Source organism: Cibotium barometz, chromosome 49, assembly GCF_041138505.1.
Source record: "Cibotium barometz isolate CiBa-2024 chromosome 49, ASM4113850v1, whole genome shotgun sequence".
Taxonomy (NCBI): domain Eukaryota; kingdom Viridiplantae; phylum Streptophyta; class Polypodiopsida; order Cyatheales; family Cibotiaceae; genus Cibotium; species Cibotium barometz.
In genome coordinates this window covers 17722043-17742408 of record NC_141094.1, presented here as the reverse complement: position 1 = coordinate 17742408, position 20366 = coordinate 17722043, and the positions used below count along the sequence as shown (strand labels likewise).

Below are 20366 nucleotides of genomic sequence, written 5' to 3'. Positions count from 1 at the left end.
AAGCATTTCTTCTCACAGTTACAAGAAGTTAACTATGCCAAAGCACAGTGTTTTCCAAACAAGAAACCCGCCTCAAGAGATCCTACATGGGAATACACTCTAACGTCCCATACCACCAAAGCACACCCCACATAAAACCCCCATTAAGCATGATCATAGGTGGAATGGCCAACTTTCCTCCCTACAACCTAGCCTTGAAGCAACCGAATTCCTGTTTGAAAGGTCAACCTTAGGTGAATTGGAGGGTCAATTTAGTCCATGCAAAGTCAAGGATGAAAGATACCACCATCTTCACACCCCAATCCTTCTCCTTGCTTGGCACCCTATCCTAGGTTATGGCAATTTTTGACAAGGCTGCTTGCCACTTGCTACCTAGTGGCTATCCGGATAACATGAAGGGTTCACTGTAAAACTAGGTATGATCTCTTCACCATTTTTAAAAGAACTATCCACTCATGTGGAAAAATAAGAGCATGCAACAAGTTAGATTCCATCACAATGCGGCAAAGACCTCGAAAGATTAAAGATTATTAATTAGGGGTTTTGCAAAAAAGTAATTGAAAATAAGTGTCACAACTTAGGGTCTAAGAAGTCAAGACTTTTGAGCCATTCGTGGACCCACCATTGTGTGTGTGAATTCAGACCTGAATCCCACTTAGCAAAAGCCTCCTTACACCACTTCAACCCCATGGTCATCAATTGGCGAAGGATCAACCTTGGGCCTGACACTATCCTCCCTGAGGGGATCCTAGATAACGCGCTTCTGTTTATCTTCTAGCCTTACTGCTAGTGGTGGGTAAAATCCTAGCCATCCGAGTGGCTTCACTTGCTCAAAGTCATCGTCACCAACTAATTCTATGTTGTTATTGCTGGATTTCACGGAATTACTTCCCACTGACTCCATATATCTTCGGTGCACACAAAACGTGTGTGCTAACTAGGAGAAAAGCAATGACAAAAAGGTAACTGGTTATGGGCTGGAAAAAAGTGAAAGGTTAGGAGAAAAGCTTATGGGTGGATGAGAGGCCTAAAGCGAAGTTTGTAGCTTTAGGAGACCAAGAGCTTGTAGATGGGGTACGTATGTCTTGCACAACCTGTATGTATAAGCCAACAAGAAGGGAGAGACTAAATTCATAGGGGTAATTGTCACAGACATGCAGCAACAACATGCACACCACCCCAAGGCACTCAGCAACAGGTCAGCAACGTTGGAGGAGCTGGGCTCCCAACTCCCAACCATTGCTCCCCCCAAAAACCCGGCCGGAGGAGATATCTATGACAAGGTGCCACCACACCCTATATATGGCTCTTTGACTTCCCATGCTCTTGCATATGGGATAATCCACCACATCCAGTCATGCGACAACCCGAGAGTAGTTGCGCGAATTGCCACCTCCAATACCCTCCTCCAATTCGAGCACCTCGAATAACAGAGGCTAGGACAGCCCAAGCTCTGATACCATGTCAGAGACATGCAGCAGCAGCACGCACCCCACCCCACGGCACTGAGCAACGTCGGTGGGGCTAGGCTCCCATCTCCCAGCCATTGCTCCCCCCAAAAATCCGGCCGGAGGAGATATCTATGACAAGGTGCCACCACACCCTATATATAGCTCTTTGACTTCCCATGCTCGGATAATCCACCACATACAATAGTAATGAGTTAAAAAAGCAGGTTTGTGCTTTTCGAAAAGCTGGGGCTTAAAATTAAGCCCTCTCCTGCTTTAGCACAAAAAAAAAAAGCTCACTCATGCTTTTTTTAAACTTGTGCTTTTTCCCATGCCTCATTCATTCTTCCTTCTCCACACGACCCCCTACATCCCTTTTTTTTTTTTTTTTTTTTCCGGAAAAACAATCCTTCTATTAGTTAATGAGAAAACGCCTTAAGGCTACAAAGCTCACCTCGCAAGGAGGGATAAAAGTGCGGCTGAGCATCCTGGAAACAAGAAACTCCTTCCACGGCTCAGCGCCTGGCAGGAGGCCACGAACTACCAACTTGCCAAGCAAAGCTCGGCTTTGGCAAATAGGATCAACAATGCCCAGGCCGCCTCTCTCCCTCGGCTGAGTGATCACAGCCCATGCCACCTTGGCCCTGGCGGGCCGCCCGTCGCCACCGGACCAAAGAAAGTTCCTGATGAGCCTCTGCACCTGGCCAATGCACGCCCGAGAGAAGGCCCAGCAAGAAGTGATGTACCACATGGTAGCAAGCAGAACCTGGTTGGCCACAACTACTCGGCCAGCCAGAGATAGACGAGCGGTACTCCAATACAGAAGCTTCTTCCGAATGCTCAGAAGAAGGGGGGCTATCTGCTACTCCGGAGATATGTCAATGCCCACATAGCATCCCAGATAACGCACTGTAGTGCCGGGGGGCAGCCACTGAAAACCATCAACTGGCCTCCAAGTCGGGGGGGGGGGCATAGAACTGACCCACAACCCACACGACTTGTGCCAGTTGATCAAAGCGCCCGAAGCTCTGCAAAACCTGTCCATGGCTGAGGCGAAGCGGCGGAGGTTCTCCTCACCTCCCTGAAGATAGACAGCAGTGTCATCCGCAAACTCCGAGTCTAGGAGCTCCTCCGAGGTGCGGATGGGAAGCTGGAGGCCCCGCAAACCTGTATCCTGTGCCGTCAAAAAAGTGCTCATGGCCTCCGCCACAAAAAGAAAAAGGAAGGGCGCCAAGGGGCACCCCTGCCGCACCGAGCGCGAGAGCTAGAACCTCTCTCCGCGCACGCCCTGTATCAGCACCTGGCTATGAGCCGATGTGTAGAGTGCAGAGACCCCACAGATCCACTGAGGGGGGAAGCCCATCCTCTCCATAGTGCCTTCCAAGAAGGCCCAGTCCACCCGATCATATGCCTTCTCGAAGTCAAGAAGGAGCACTGCCAGATCCTCCTGCCGAAATCTAGCCAAAGCCGTAGCCTTCCAGAAAGAGAAAATGTTATTCAGAATGCTCCTATCCTGGATGAAGCCTGTCTGCGTGGAGTGGATGATGTCCGGAAGGTGAGGCTGAAGCCGCCTGCTGATCACCTTAGCTAGGACCTTGTAGGCCGTGCCTAGCAAGGTGATCGGTCTCCACTGTCTAATCTCCAGTCTGTCTCCTCCCTCTTTGGGGATCAAGTGAATCAACCCCTCTGCCATGCTGTCCGGCATGACTCCCGACTCCATAATCTCCTGGAATGCCAATCTGAAGCCCCTATGTAAGAGGCCCCAGTACCTCTGGAAGAAAGCCACTGAGAGACCGTCCTCTCCTGGGCATTTGTCCCGAGGTAATGCCTGAAGAGCCTCCTCCAGTTCCGTATCCGAGAAGGGGGAGAGAAGGGAGTGCTGCAAATGGGCCGGCACAACCGGTCTCATGAAGCTCCAGACTGCCTCCCGAGCCTCTCTCACCCTGTCATCTGCTGGCTCAGCAGAGAGAAGATCCCTGTAAAAATCTGTGGCTATCGCCCGAACCCTGGGGGGATCCACCACAACCTGGCCATCAGCCTGTCGAAGACGCCTGAGACCCTCTCGTCTGAAGCGAGGCCCTGTCGCCTCAAAGAAATCTCGAGTCACTCTGTCTCCAGCCTGTGTCCAAAAAGAAGCCCGAGCATGGAATCGGAACTCCACCCTCCTCTCCTCGATGGATCTGATCTCAGTGCGAGCTGACTCCATCTGCTCTGAGATCCAAGGGCTCGTAGGATCCCTCTCCTGGAGTCTCTGGAGGGACGCTAGACTCCTCCGTAGGCTCCTCTCCTGCTCTCTGAAGGTCTCCAGACGGTCCAAGGCAGCCTGTCTGAGCATCCGACTGATCTCCTGCAAGCCACTGGCAAGATCGCTGGCTGCCGATCCTCTCCTGAACTGCAGCTCCTGCCAGACCTGCTCAACTCTGATCGCAATCTCGGGCTCCTCTATGAGACAATCTGGAATCCGGACGCTCTGGCCCCGCTCTCCTCTCGTAGGGTCCTCGATCTGGAGAAGCACTGGAAAGTGGTCTGAAAACGAGGAGCTTGCAAGTATGGCCACAGTGCCACCTCTATCACAAGCCCACTCATCAATGTAAAACCTGTCGATGCAGGAGAGGTTAACTCCTGTGGCCCGTCTATCCGAGCGCGAGAAAGATAGACTCCCCTGCAACCTGCCAAACTCCGGGAGAGTCCACGGATCCTGGCCTCTCACCTGCAGCACTAGTTCCTCCCAGGCAGCGAGCTCCGGCCCATGAATGGTCTCCTGGCTGCCCCCCATCCTGTCCTCTGCATCCTCCAGCATGTTGCAATCCCCTCCTAGGCACCAATGGTCTGCCAAGGGGAGGGACTGCCTAATGGTGCTCCAGAACTCGGCTCTCCCGGTCGCCCCATTAGGGGCGTAGAAGTTGAGGAAGCCAATGCGGTCTTCCCCAACCCGAAGGATGATCCACTGCGCTCGACCCTGGACCAGAGTGCCAGAGTCCACAACCTCGGATAGAAGCTGCTCGCTGACTGAGATGCATACTCCACCCTGGTTCCCCTGGGAGCCATATGCCGGTGACCAAAAAGTGTGACTCCTGGCTGGCAAGATCTTCCCGCAGGTGCAGGTACGCCCGGCAGAAAGGTGGTGCTCCTGGATGAAAAGGATATCTATGGGTCCTCCAACGAGAGCCCTCTGGATCTCTTGGCAAAGTCTGCCCCGACCAATGTAGCAGCGATGTCCACCGAGACCCTGGATGTTCCATGAGAGGATCCTCATGGATGAGCTATGGCAAGTGAAGCAGCCGCCACTGGCTCACCCCTCTCAGCCGGTCCGGATGATCTGCCCTCCACTCTGTGAGTCTTGGGCGCCGGCTTGGAGGGAGAATAGTCACTGTCTGTCCGGGTGCGGAGTCTCTCCAAAAAAGAGGGTGACCTGTCTCTGTGTCCAGCCCCACTCCACCTTCGCCCTGTCCAGGGCATAGGCGTGAGACCAATCCTCTGCATATATGTATCTAAAGGTAGGCTGCACCCTCGGGGCGGCATGGAGGAGAATCAGTAGCACCGCCTCAACTGAGGTGTGGACCGGATCCGCCCGCCAATCTCCTATACCAAACAAGCTCATGCGGGCTGAGTGTAATCGGGTCTGCAATAGGTCTGTGAACCCCAAGTCACTGAAGTGGTGAGAAAACTCCAATATCTAATCACGCAAAACTTCCTCTACAGAGTTGCAATCCCATGCTGTGTCTGAGGCAACACTGAGAGGAAAGGAGAAGGCCACCATGCTGCTCACCACAGAAGGAGAACGAGAGGGATGGCACACCACGCAAACTCGTAAGGGCGCGACCAGTGTCTCGAACGGGCCAGCATCCAGCTGGAGGCACCTGAAAAAACCGTAATCCACTGGTAGCCCCATCACTCGCGGGGCCCCCCCAGGGGAGGCTGGAGAGAACTCTGTGGCGGGCGAAGCTAGGATTGCCATCTCCACCGGCCCGGAGTGGCGGTGGAACAGCCGCTGGACTGAACTCTGGCCTACCCAGCTGCGCTGCCCCGGGGCAGTGGGTGGTCTGGCGAAGTATCCTGGAGAGGCCGAGGGAGGGAGGGGGGCTCGCGGCGAGGAGGGGGGAGAGCGAGGAGAGGATGGAGAGGCATCTGCCAGCGGATAGGTGTCAGGGGGGGCCGCCGGGGGAGGCGGGAGGGGGGGGGGTGGGGGGGGAGAGGGGGGGGTGGAAGGAGTGCTCTCCGGGTGAGGGGAAGGGGAGCCGGGGGTCGCAGAGTGCGGCCCGGGATCCTCAGGAATCTGCTCCAAGGAGGAGGCGGGGCCCCCCGCCGCGGGGGGAGGCGGGAGCGGGGTCTCCACGTGGGAGGCTCCACCAGCGGCCTCAATGGGCACTGAGTCTGAATCCTCGTCCATCGGGGTGGGACCTGCTGGCCGCCTATCCCTGACTGGAGCATAAGTGCGGGTAGGTGCCTGCACGCCAGCCGGAGTCGCCTGTCCGCCAGCCTATCCACCAGCCTGTGCTGCTTGCTGGCGTCTGCAACGGTCCCTGCGGGCCGGGCGTTTCCGCCGGCGAACCTCCTGCCATCCGCCAGCCTCCTGGGTCTGCGTGGCATCCTCCGCCGGGGCCTGCTCGTCAGATGATGGCGCCTGCTGTGGCGAGCCAGGGATGTCCGGTCTCTGAGGTGGATGGCCACCCCTCGGGTCTCCTGCAGGGGGTCCAGAGGCGGCATAGCGTGAAGGATGAACCCCCTTGTGGGGACAGGCGCGTGCGAGATGGCCCATCTCCCGACATGTGTAACACTGGCCGGGGAGGCCCGAATACTCCACGCGCTGTATCAGATGTCCTCCAGAAAGACAAGGGAGGAGGATCGTCTTCGGGAGGGACTCCGGTGACGGAACCACAACACGAATGGCCGGGAGTCCTGCTGCCCGAGCAATCACTGAAGCCGCTGTCTGAGGCGTCTCCACCACCTGCCCGAACGCCTTGCCAATGGATGACAAGAGGGGCAAGTACTCCCTACGGAGTCCAGGAAAGCAGATAGTGATGGGGAAACCTGTCGCGCCTGCTAGCGGGTCAGAAGCGGGGTCGAAACCATGAGTCCATCGCGCCAGGAACGCCCGGGATGAGCGGAGGGCAATGGGGCTCCGAGCCAGCACCATCTGAGCTGCCTGGGGGGACTCGAAATCCACCTGGTAGTAGCCACGTCCCAAAAAATCTACGCTAACGATCTTGGCGGGCACGCCAACAAGGCTGCCTTGCAGAAGGTCGCGAAGCTCTCTCCGCATCGGACAGCTACCCACTATCTTGCAGACCAAGGAGGAGGCCTCAAGAGCGGATACTGTGGAAACAAACAACTGAAGATCTTCAGCTGTGAACTCCAGACGGAGACCGGAATCGGCAGGGGTAGTCGGAGCGGCTTCCATGGAGTCCTCCATCGGGAAAAGGCCAGAAACCGGGGTCACCAACGGGAGGGACACAGCCCTGCGAGGAAAAAAGAGAGGCGGAGGGCTACAGGATAGAGGGGGCGGGGCGGGGGGGGAGGGGGGAGCTGAGGCGGGGGGGAGCTAGCGGTGGGGGGAGGGCGAGACGGAAGGGGAGGAGAGGGAGAAGGCGGAGGGGAAGAGACGCGCAGCGGAGGAGAAGACGGAGGGGGGAGAGGTGGCGGGGGAGAGAAGAGAGGCGGAGGAGAGGGAGGCGAGGGGGGTAGAGAGGCGGGGGAAGAGATGTCAGGGAAAGGAAGCAAGCGGGGGGGGGATGGCGGGGGAGGCAGCGTGGAAGGAGGCGGAGGAGGAGAAGGCGGGGGGGAAAGGAGGCGGGGGAGCGATGGCGGGGGAGAATGCGAGGCAGAAGGCGGGGGAGATGGCGAGGAGGGGCGCAATGAGGGAGGCGGGGGAGAGGACGGAGGAGAAGCGGGGGACTGGCGGGGGGGGGAGAGGGGGGCGCGACGGCGAGAAGCAGCGGGGAGGGGGAGAGGCGGAGCTCGCAGGCGAAGTCGTCAGTTTGCTGACCCCCTACATCCCTATGTGCGCATCCAGCCTATCTGCGTCCACCTCACTAGTCCTCCATCTATATACCTGTCCAGGCTATGTTCGCCCCAACAGCCTGCATAAGCCTTGCTATTTCCTCCTCTCACGCCCTATGCACATCCATGCTTGGGGCTCTTATTCTCGATGCTTTTCTTGCACATCCACGCAGAGAAAGCATGGATTTCTACCAAATTCAGCCCGCTTAAGGTACTATTCTTGTACATCCTCCATGTCTCAGGTTCTAGCACTTGTCAATTCCATGCTTTGATACCAATGTAAGGTCTCCACAAACCACGTCCAAGGTCATCTAACTTAGAACCAAAACCTTAATGAGGTTTCATAGACCCAACATCATACGCATCACATTACCGCGATAGATTATGGCTCGTGACTCACCACCCAACCATAGGTTCAGTAACTCAAACCAACCTCGAGCCTGAGGTTTGATTGCCGTGAGCCTGCTTGGTACTGATTGCCCCAACCTAGCGTCCTATACCATTAGGCCGAACCACCCACCTTTTCTTGTTCCATGGCCATGAGGTCTTGCACGCCCCTGGTAGCCCTCCTGTCTACCATCACCCGTGTGGATACATCAATAACTCGTAAGTGCCCCCAAGGTGACTCATAGAGCAGTTACCTGGCTATTATTGGCTCTTGCTTCATTTATAAGCTTTTCTACTTTATTTATAATCTTTTCACCATTATTAGCCCTAGCCTATTAATTATAAGCTCTTAACCAATCTAGACCTCATCCTGCTAGCGCCCTTAGCCCACATGTGAACCCTCGAGGTCCCCAAATAAGCCTTAACCCTACCCTGGGTTAGTCCACACCACAGCTGTCTTCTAATCGTTTCATTTTCGATACTTTTGTTTCCATGTTCACAGTTTACATATGGAACTTTTGTAACATGTGTTGGTCTCACAGACCCATTGGGTCTTTTGTAGAATTACAAAATTTTTCTTTTCTTCTTTCTTTCTTTCTCGTTGGCTGAGATAGTTATGGCTAATTTTGGTGCAATACCGCTGGCTCTTGATGCACTATTTCAGACTATCATTTACATATCTCACTTGTACAGTTTGGACAGAAACCGCCTCCCGAGTTAGCATTGGAATTCTATTGGCAGCTTGCACAGGATGGGCATAGCAGGTCTTGGTACTCGCAGGTTACTGCATGGTTAGATATGTGTGGCCTTCGGATGGATTACTACCCTTCCTTTGAGTACTGGACTCTCGTTTCTTACACAAGTCAGACATGGGTGACAGCCCTTACAAAGCTTGTGTCTAAAAAGATAACATTTGAGGGCCAAAGAGGATGGGTTCATTGAGAAACCAGGGTATCTCTACAGAAACCTATCCCATGCTACAATAATTTCCATTGGTCAGCTGAGGGTGTCTTCCCACCACCTTTGGATATTCAATCAGGGAAATCTGAAGGTGCCCCCTCAGAGGAGAGGATATGCAAACTATGCACAAATGGGGAGATAGAGACAAAGGAGCACTACCTGTTCAGATGTCAAGTTTACTATGAGATATGGGGGAGATTCCATTGCCTCTTCAAGGATGGGTTTGTTTCCCACTCACAGGTGATGTACTTCAGTGATAAGAGACGTATGGAATCTGCTGGAGCTTTGTAGTTACCGAGAGGCAGTGATAAGGGTACATTAAAAAAGGAGGGATCAGGATGACACTACTGAGACCTATATTACAGATTTCTTGGTCCCTCACTAGAAAGATGTGACGACAAACATCGCCCCCCCTCCCCACCCCAAAAAAAAGGCCTGACAAGAGCATAGAGAGCAGACAGCATATCCAATCTTACCATCCCTCAGACAGTGTACATTGAGAGAGAGAGAGACGCCTTGTTTCTAGGGAGCAGACCCTCCACTCGCCAGCTCCAGAACTGGGACATACTTCAGTGCCATAAGATACATCACCATGGAAGGTCAACATTTATGCCCTATACTCCATGAGGGTGACATAGGATGATCTCTGCTCATTTCATGGCTCATGTACTATGCCAGCCTTGTTTCTTTTGGCAGCAGACAATTTTTTTTCGCTCGTGTGTTTTTGACATTCAATTTACTCATGGATCGTATGTATCATTTTTGGTCTCATAAACCCTTTGGGATTTTTGTAGACTTTAATATAATCTCTCTCTCTCTCCCCATGTGTGCATGTGTGTGTGTGTGTGGATTGCTGAGAGAGTAAATGCATCAGGCTCCCAATCGAAAGTCCCATTCCTTGCATTCTGGTACTATCATATGGATCATATGTGATCCACTAGCATAGATTGAAAGAGTCATACCTGTGTGTGTATGTGTGTGTCTTCTTTGTTCACCACTGAGAAATTAGGACACCATCCGGAAGCTCCATAATGGGAGAGCTAGGTATCATGGACTAGTAACATTTTACCTAGTGTCCATGACCTTTGCAAAAATCTTCTTAAAGATGCTAACGTGCCTACATACATGAGTTGGGTCTTAAAAGACTCTCTAGGAGTAGTTCCCATCTTGAAATTCTTAAACTCCTCTCGGAGCCTGGCTGAAAAGTCGTCTCCTTTATGCCTTCAAACCTTCGACTCACGACCTTATACACCAAACTAGACTTGGAAGACTTACGTGTAAGGATTAGTGTCATGTGCATAAGCAATGCCATGGACCTTCTCAAGGCTAAATCCAGAAGGGGGCAAACAGATAAAGACCATGAACCAGTAGAAGATAGGTAGAACCAGAATGTAGGAGCTTCAGGTGTAGCATCTGAGGTGGAGCAGGACAAGTGGGATCATGGAGGGAAGCAGACGGCTGAAGCGCATGATCCAGATAAGGGCTGTCGGCTGATTCCAGAGGGGCCAGGGGCTGAAGCGCATCATAAAGACAAGGGCATCTAATAAAAGTACTTGCGTTTTGGTATTTTCTGGCAAGGCTGCTGGCCGACCAGCAGTCGGCCAGTTCCCCAAGGATCCCAAGGGCTATAAATAGGCCCACTTGCTCATTGTTCTAGGCATTCACTCCCACTAGGGGTTTGGATCATTAGAGGTCCCATATGGGACAGATTTTGGTGTTAACCACCTTTTTATGAAGGCAGCCCATGGCTGCAGATTTAGGTACCTTTTTGTACCATAGAATATACTGAATTTTCCAGCACCTCTCTCTCTCTCTCTCTCTCTCTCTCCCTCTCTCTCTCTACTCTCTCTCTCTCTATACCTGCATTTTTGCATCAGATGGTTCTCAAGAGTGTTTAGGGCTGAAAGAAGACTCCCACAGAGCTTCCGCATGTTACAATTAGATCCCTTATTGACGAAAGTTTTTGCCTATAGATTAGAAAAGGATAGATGCAAGGCTTTATTAGTAGAAAAGTCAGCTTTGCATTTTGATTTTTGTTGGTTAAAAAGTAAAAATCAAGATGTAGATAAGAGAAAGAAAACTTTCACCAAAATTGTAGACAAAGATGACATTTGTACTTGGTTAGATTTTCTCCTAGATAACCTTTATATATCCTTAGGCGACTCTTTATTTAAGCAAGCAATTGGTATTCCCATGGGTACCAATTGTGCTGTCTTTCTTGCTAATTTTTATCTTTTTACTTATGAGTTTGATTTTATGGAACGCCTTATTTCTGCTAATACTTGTCCTGTCTTTCTTCACAAACATTGTAATGTGAGACGTTTTGTAGATAACCTCTTCGTTCCCGACATTCCTTCCTTTCAAGAGTTTTTGTATATCAATCTAAATTCCTTAGGTGGAGGGATCTATCCCAAGGAATTTTGCGAACTTAACTGCACGTCGAATAGCGATAGTTCTGCTTTTTTAGACCTTAAAGATCACTCAATCATCTTCAGGCTTCATAGTAGATATTTATGACAAACGCTTACAACTTGAATATGCTAGCTTAAAGATCATTCGGATGCCACATTTTTCTTCCAATATTTTTGATACAGCTAAGTATGGTGTTATCTGCTCTCAACTTTTTAGATTCTCTCGTCTTTGCTCTACTAAATTTGCCTTTATCTCTCAATCATGCCATCTTATTTTGCTGCTTATCGAAAAAGGTTATAGTTTCAATAAGATTTTGAAAAAGGTTCATTCTTTCATGAATCGTTGTAAGTTTATCTTTGGTATTTCAGCTTTTGGAATGTTTAAAATGATAAGGCGTAAGTTTTATAGAAGTGGGGAGCTGAAAAGCCCACTTAATTCATAATTCAATGCTCTTTTTTGTAAAAGTGGCTTGTTCTAGCTTAGAGTAGGGTTTGTTGTTTTAACTTAGAGTAGGCCTTGTTTAGTCTTTTCTTTCTTGCTCTAGCTTGTTGGTTTGGTTCTTTCCTATGTTTTGTAATTGTTTGTTGTTATACCTTAGAGCAGACTTTGAGTGCTAGTCTCTATCATGGCTGAGTATGCCCATCACCTCCGCAGAGTGATAGAAACTCAGTTCGCTGGTTTTATAAAGCATGTTCTTTCGGACTATCCTTATACAAACCTACACCTACTCTTGGGCACTGATGACGTGAGTAGGGATGTCATAGCTTATTGTCCGCGCTATGCATGATAGAGTTGATGAACCTACACTTCATGTTTGGACAGACATTGGAGTTAATGGTTGCATTTTTGAATCAAAGTCTTTTTTAAAGTTTAGCTTAATGTTTGGTTCTAGCTCTTAGTGCTTTAGGTCTAGAGTTTACAGTTCTCTGTTTTGCTATTTTGTTTTTTGTTTTTTGTTTTGTTTTGTTTTGCTTGTTTGTTTTGTTTTGTTTTGTTTTTTGTTTTTTGTTCTTTGTTTTTTGTTTTGTTTTGTTTTTTGTTTTGTTTCGTTTTTTGGTTAATGTCTTAATTAAAAATCTTCGTTTGATATTATCTTTTGATTTCCTCTCCTTAGTAGCTAGGTTTGTTAGTTTATTTAATTTTGATCTTCCAAATGCTTTGTTTTTGTCTTTGTCCTTCTTCACTATTATTTCTTTTTCAAATCTCTCAATTCGTAAGTTCAGATTTTTCTGATCTTATGAAGGTATATATCATGGACTAGTAACATTGCTTGGGGCTGGATGATAATTACCCATGCCTTAGCTCATCTTTGTAGAGAGGCTGTCTGCAAGGTATATCTTCAGACTTGATCCTAAACAGGACGTATCTATGAGCAGGACACTAGAAGCACAATTGGAATTCAGGAGGGTTGTGAAACTCTTTTTGGATTTTCTATGGACAGGTGGCTAATTTTTATCGAAGCGGTCAAGAGGGATGGGTTCTCTTTTGAAACACTTGAAAACACAAATGCAATAACACTCCATGATTTTGTATTAATTGTGGAACTATAAATATGTAAACTCTTTTCTCTCCAGTAACCCACGATGCACACACAGAGACTGCAATTAAAAGCCTTAAAAGAGGCACAAGCCATGGCTCTCCATGCTATGCATTATGGAAAGGAACAGGAAAGTAATTATACATTACAATGTCAATAAGCCATTACTATAGGTCAATGGAGCATGGAATGGTTGCAGAACTCGACAGTGGCTCACAGTCCTTTCAAGTGTAGCACAAAACAACAAGTTCATAGACCACCTAAGAGGAGTTCAAACCAGGTCTTTTTCTTAATCGAGTTGGAGCTCCCCCCGTTGCTGCATGCCTGGGCCTGTCCTCACCATAGCCGTCGCCCTTCCTTGCTCCGGGCCGTTGCCTCCCCCTTCTTCGCCTCTGCCTCCCCCGCTACTTCCGCCCCCTCTCCTTCACTGCTCACCCTTTTTCACCCTTGCGTAGCCCATCATTCCATGCACTGCCCCTAGCCCCCACTCCACAACAACAACAACAACCCCGCCCCCCCCCATCCGGGGCCCTCCTCCACTGCTCCCGCCTCCCCTTGTACTGCCTGACTCCCTGCCCCCTCTCCGTCTGCCTATATGCCCCTTCGCACTGCCTCCTTTGTTCTGTCCGCCGCCCCTTCTCTCCTCTTCGAGCTATCATCCTCTGCTCTCCCTTCCCTCCGCTTTAGATTTCTCCTCCACCCATCGTTCCCCTCTCTCCTGCAGCTTCTTTGCTCAGGTGGTGTGCTTTTTCTTTTGGCAAGAGTCGGCTTCTCTGGTGTCTACCCTTACAAGAGAACTCAATGGCAGCTGCTCCGTCATCCCTCACCAAGGGTGCCGCCCCTTGCTATTTTTCCAAAGCGGGCCTCCAGCTCTTGGCTTCTACTGTCGCCTCCCTTGCGGCCTCTTCCCTGGTTTGCAAGATCATAGGGAGCCGCCCCACATGCGGACAGATTTGAGATTTGCTCTAGGAAGCCCTCATTGGTGAGCTCGGCAAAATCACCAATATCCATTTTCTTGGGCTTGGCTCCTACACGTCTCGGGTGTGCTAGGCTAACACTGACGATCGATCTCCACTGGTTGGTGGCAAGGCCACCAAGAAGAGAAAACCAAATAAAGGAGGATATCATCCGCCAAGGTGGCATGGAGAGTGATTATTCAGCCTCGTCGCAGAGGGGGGCTAGGCCTCATTGACCTGGCTATTTAGAGCTGCGCCCTGCTGGGTAAATTGATTGTTAGAGGCCTCCTTCCCGATGGTGAGCGCTGGAAGGATTTTCTGTTGCCTGGATTTCAGCCTGCACTATGAGTCTTGGGGGCCCTAGGCTGCAGAGTATTCGGTGGATCTTCACAGAGATGCGAGCCCATGGTTTTAGCCTGGCTTTTGAGGACACATTTGCAACCAGCTTACTTCGTGCTTGGGAGCACCTTAGGCCAGTTGCATCAGAGGAGCGGCTTTGGAAGCCTTTGGTCTGGAACCCCTTGATCCGTTTATCCAGTGGCCACATGCTAGGGACCCGACCGCATGTTTCTTGGGGCGCCTTGAGCATGGGACCAGCCAGGTCTCTTGGAGATTGGATCGCCCACAGGTAGTTACCCCCAGAGGTGCAGGAGAGAGGCCTGACATGGATCCGGGGTAGAGATAGGCTCAGCATCGACATCGACTCAGCTATCCCTCAGGAGTGGCTTACTCCCCCAGTGTGGTTGGCGTATTTACCTGGCATGATATCCTAGTCGCGGTCCACGGAGCAGATGAGGACAGTGGTCTGCTCACTTTCTCGATTGGATCCCATGGCAGACTAGACAGATCTGAGCTTCCTTTGGAGGATTTTAGTGGCTGCACCTTGCAGAGGGTGAGGGTGATTGGTTTTCGGGCACGGGATTGGCATATCGATCCAGCACCGACCAAGGTGGCCAAGGAGAGATTATGGCAGCTATGGATATGGGAGTGCCGCCCTCTCACGCGCCTACAATGGGATCCGGGCAATGGAGTTGGCATGATCCAGTGATCGGGAGGAGACTCTGGATGCCCCCTTCTTCGCATATATTGCACGGCTAGGCCGCAAGATCCAGATGCCCGAGATAGATGGCACACTGGCAGCAGCAACACATTGGCAGTCTCAAGGCCTCTCACAGTGTTTCCTTTCAGATTTCTAGAAGAGATTGTGGGACAATTTTCAGCCAAGAAAGATCTCCCTCTTTCTTTGGTTGATGGCACATAGGAGTTTAGCAGTCGGTACTTGGTTGGCAGTTGATGGTCGACCAGTGGCTTGCCCGCGGTGCAACCACCCCCGGAGACTCAGAGACATTGCCTTTGGGATTGCTCAAAGGCTCAACAGATTTGGCAGAGGATTCTCTACATCTTTTTCCCGGAAAAAAAAAAAAGAAATCTACAGCTAAAACAAGAGCTGCATACTATGGAGAAGAAAAGCATGTCTATCAATGAGTATGCTTTAAAGATCAAGGGCATTGTTGAATCCCTTGGGTCTATCAATGTATCGGAGGAGGATGATGATTTAGTGAGTGTCTGTCTGAATGGGCTTGGCAAAGAGTACAAGCCATTCAAGACGTCTATTGCACTCAGGTAGAATCCCTTGGGTCTATCAATGTATCGGAGGAGGATGATGATTTAGTGAGTGTCTGTCTGAATGGGCTTGGCAAAGAGTACAAGCCATTCAAGACCTCTACTGCACTCGGGGAGAATGTTCCCAACTTTTGGGATTTAGTTTCTATGCTGATCATAGAAGAAAAGTCTTTGGGTGAGGAGAAAATTCAGCCATCCATCTCTCTCTTATGTGTGTTTGCTTGCAAGAAACTCAAGCTCTCCCTCTCCCCCGCATTCTCTTTAAAATGTTGTGTAAGCACCCCCTTTCCGCACAATCCTCTTACTAGTTCCCCTCAAACGCTGTGTAAGCTGAATGGGAGAAGATGAATTAGGGTTAGGTTAGAGTTCATGTGGGAGACATACACAGAGAAACAACAAGGGAGAGAGAGAGAAATGAAATGAAATGAAATGAAATGTTATATTAACGTCTTCAAAAGGCCATAATGACCTATGAGACCAAAAGTTACATCATGGTGGATCTGATACAATGTCTGGATAAAAAAACCCAGAAAATGAAAAATAAAGATGATACTACTGGCACCTAGAAAATGAAACTGGAACTGGAAGGTACACTATGGAGGTACCTCCATCTCATAATATGTGCCGCATCGGACACTGGCGGATCTCCTCAATATCCTCTGTGGTCAGCACCCTGACTGGGTGTCTCGCATGCCTCGCAAGAATAATCCGAATCTGCCGCTGCAACCTCCGTCTATGCTGGGATGCCCTCCTCCGTAGTCGTGGGCGTCTGGACCACCCAAACTCAATCGCACGATCAATCCTAAACCCAAGTGTGAGTTGTGGGGATAAGTCAACTCACCAAGTGTGAGTGTGTGACTCCCCTATCACACATGTATATTGCACTAGTACACATAGTGCACTTAGTACATTAAAAGTACTAAGTGTACTATGTACTATAACTTATGGGCTTGTACACACTATAAGGGTGGGCATTATGCCTTTACCCCAACAACCTCCCACTTAAAGGCAAAGTGCCCTTAAGTAAAGGAAAAGAAAAAATCAGCATGTACATGATAATATACAAGGCCATATCAAGGCTGAAACTGGCCTCATCCAATGCCCATCAAGTGTCTGCAATGAGCAAACCGCTCCGGAGGCAAACTCTTTATCAACAGATCTGTCGGGTTGTCATCCGTATGAATCTTAACAAGCTGAATTTGCTTGTTCTCTATCACCTCTCTGATGAAGTGATACTTCACATCCACATGCTTCGTCTTTGCATGAAAGACAGGGTTCTTTGCCAACTGGATGGCACTCTGACTGTCACAATGCAACAATGGAATATCCCCTGTATAACCCAAATCAACCACTAACCGAGATAGCCATAATGCCTCCTTGCAAGCCTCTGTGGCTGCAATATACTCGGCCTCTGTAGTAGATAAGGCAGTGCACTTCTGCATCCTGGATATCCATGACACAGCACCTCCTGTGAATGTAAACACATAACCGGTAGTAGACTTCCGGTTATCTGGATGACCGGCATAATCCGAATCCGTGTAACCATGCACTAATGCATCCTGTTTGCCAAAGCAAATGCACATATCCTATGTGCCCTTCGGGTATCTCATGACACCTTTCACTGCTTCCCAATGCTTCTTGCCAGGGTTGGCCATGTATCTAGAAACCACTCACACTGCAAATGCAATGTCCGGCCTAGTAGCAACCATGGCATACATGAGACTGCCACAAGCTGAAGCATACGGAATCTTGGCCATATCAGCCCTGCCACTATCCGACTGTGGGCTGTCCATAGCACTAAGTTTCACATATGGAGGCAAAGGAGTACTAGTCTTCTTCCCCCCGTCCATATTGAACCTCTGCAAGACTTTGCCAATGTATTCCTTCTGAGACAAATACAACACATGCTGATTTCTGTCCCGAAGTATCCGCATACCCAAAATGTGATTTGCATCACCCAAATCCTTCATATCAAAGGTTTGATGCAGCCTTTGCTTCAAGGTATCCATCTCCTTACGAGATTTCCCGGCAATCAACATATCATCAACATACAAGATGAGGATCAATAGACTGCCATCCAAAGCTTTCTTGGTGTACAAGCAGTGATCTATGTCACTTCTCCTGAATTTCTGGGATTTCGTGAATGTATCAAATTTATGATACCATTCCCTTGGTGCCTGTTTGAGCCCATAAAGACTCTTTTTCAGCTTGCATACAAGCTTCTCCTTTCCAGTTACTGCATAACCCTCTGGCTGCTGCATATATATCTCCTCATGGAGATCACCGTGAAGGAAAGCAGTCTTCACATCCATCTGAATCAAGTCCAGATCATCATGCGCAACCAAAGCTAACACAGCTCTAAGTGTGGTCATTTTGACCACTGGAGAGAAGATCTCATCAAAGTCCACACCATATTCCTGCTTGAAGCCCTTAGCCACTAACCTGGCTTTGTATCTTGGCTTAGCATCTGGTGCAACTTTGAGCCTGTAAACCCATTTGCATGGCAAAACCTTCTTGCCTGCAGGCAAATGCACCAACTTCCATGTTCCATTTTTGTGCAGAGAATCCATCTCTGACTTCATGGCACGCTCCCAAAGAGCCTTGTCTGCCCTCTGTAAAGCCTCCTTATAACATGAGGGCTCCCCACAGTCAGTGAGCATCAAGTAGTCAACCCCTGGAACAAACCTGTCAGGGGCTCTGGAGGGTCTAGTGGACCTCCATACCCAATGACCATCATTTGCAGGTTGCTGTCCAGCCTGCATATCACCCATTGGTGGCTCCTGTTCCATGCCATAAGGCTGAAAAATCATGCCCGGTATCTCCTCTAACTGTGGTATATCCATAGGGATATCTTCTGCCATCTCTGGCTGTCCATTTGGACCATTTTCAGCACCATTTAAGGGTTGGTTTTCCTGCTGTAATGGCTGATTTACAGCCCTTTGTTGTTGTCCATGATGTCCATCATCATCAAAGATGACTCTGCTAGGCTCCTGTTGCTTTGCAGGCTCCTTATACATGCATGTTTCATCAAAAATGACATCATTGCTGCGTATAATCTTTTTATTCACGGGATCCCAAAGTCTATACCCCATTTCACCTCTGTCACCATATCCTAGGAATATGCATTTGTGAGACTTAGGATCAAGTTTGGTGCACATTTCCCTGCGTATGTGCACGTACGCAACGCAACCAAACACTCTCAAGTGCTTGTATGATGGAGGCTTCCCTGTCCATACTTCTTCTGGCACTTTCCCACCAAGCCTCGTGTTAGGTGACCTGTTTATAAGGTGAACCGCTGTCATAACAGCTTCAGTCCAAAAACCATGAGGTAACGCAGCATGTGACAACATAGAACGGACCTTCTCCTGAATGGTCCTGTTCATCCTCTCTGCTGTCCCGTTTTGTGGAGGATCATAAGGAGTAGAGAGCTCCCTCTTGATGCCTTTAGCATCACAAAAGTCCTGAAATTGTTTGGACATATACTCTCCACCATTGTCGGAACACAAAGCCTTCAGTGTTTTGCCAGTTTGATTCTCAACAAGAGCAACAAACTTCTCAAACACTGAGAATGTATCACTCTTCAAATGAAGAGGATAGACCCACACCTTGCGTGTGGCATCATCTATAAAAGACACAAAGTATTTTGCCCCTGCCAAAGAAAGCTGAGGCATCTCACATACATCTGTATGCACAAGCTCTAATTGAGCATCTTTCTGTCCAAGAGCTTTCTTGTGAGGGCATTGCAGTTGCCTGCCATATATACAATGCTCACAAAACTGAAAACTTGAAAACTTTAGAGAAGACAAGTAACCCAAACGAGACAATTGCTCCATTCCCTTGACACTCATGTGTCCCAATCGACTATGCCACATAGAAATTTCCGGCAGCTCGGTTGCATTTACATTAGCATGGTGACAAACACCTGCATGCATGAAATAAAGAGTGTCCACCTTAGAGCCTCTGACAACAACCAGTAAGCCCTTACTAATTTTCCACTTTCCACGACCAAATGTGGTAACATAATCAGCATCATCAAGCTGTCCAGTGTAGAAAGCAGATTCTTCTTGATCTCAGGCACATGCCTGACATCATGGAGCATAAGCTGTGAGCCATCTGAAAACACAAGCCTCACATCACCTCTGCCAAGAATCTTGCATGCATGGTTATCACCCAAATAAACCACTCCTTCATTGCCAGCAGTATACCTGACAAACAAATCTCTGCAACCTGTGACATGAAAGGAGGCACCTGAATCAATGATCCATGAGTGCATACCATGAGCACCTGTAAGAAGTGAATGGGCATCAAGTGAAGACATAAATAGGACCTCATCCTCACTGCCACCTGCATGTGACACATTGATTTCTTCAATCTTGACTCCACTTTTGCCCTTTGGCTTTACATCTTTGGCTTCATCTTTCTCTTTGTCTTTGCCTTTTCCCTTTTCCTTTTGATCATTTTTCCATTTGTAGCATTGCTTTTTAATGTGTCCCTTTTTGCCACAATAATGGCATTCCAAATCCTTTTTGGAGCGAGACTTGCTCCTTCCCCTTTCTTGGCTTTTTCCCCTTTGCTGGGATCTCCCACGTGCATTCATTGCATTGGACTTTCCATCAGAGTTGTTTTTCCTGTTCATCTCTTCTTGAAGAAGAGCACCCTCAACATCTGCATATGACAGCATAGCATGCGAATTGCTAGTGGCTGTCCTGAATGTGTCCCAACTCTCTGGCAAAGTGCATAACAGAAAAGTGGCTTTGAACTCATCGTCCATTGCCAACTTTTGATTAATGACCTGGCTGACAATACCATTAAACTCATTTAGATGGGCTGTCATAGACGCCCCTTCCTTCATCTGAAGACCTGTGAGTTTCTTCAACCAATACACTTTGCTTGAGGCACTTTGCTGGGCATACAAGTCCTGCAATCTCTGCCACATTCCCCAAGCTGTCTTCTCTTCACGAATGCTGAAAAGTAATGAGTCTGACACAGACAACATGATAGTAGATCTTGCCAGCTCATCCATATCTTCCCACTCTTCAGCAG

At 49.2% G+C, this 20366-nt stretch overlaps 1 protein-coding gene and 1 pseudogene across 1 annotated transcript in view; one reads left to right on the top strand and one right to left on the bottom strand.

Moving 5' to 3' along the window:
* LOC147610363 (glutamate receptor 3.3-like) overlaps nucleotides 1–20366 on the bottom strand; it is a 34482-nt gene that overhangs the window by 3594 nt on the left and 10522 nt on the right. The window lies entirely within an intron of this gene.
* On the top strand, nucleotides 8587–11839 carry LOC147610364 (uncharacterized; annotated as a pseudogene).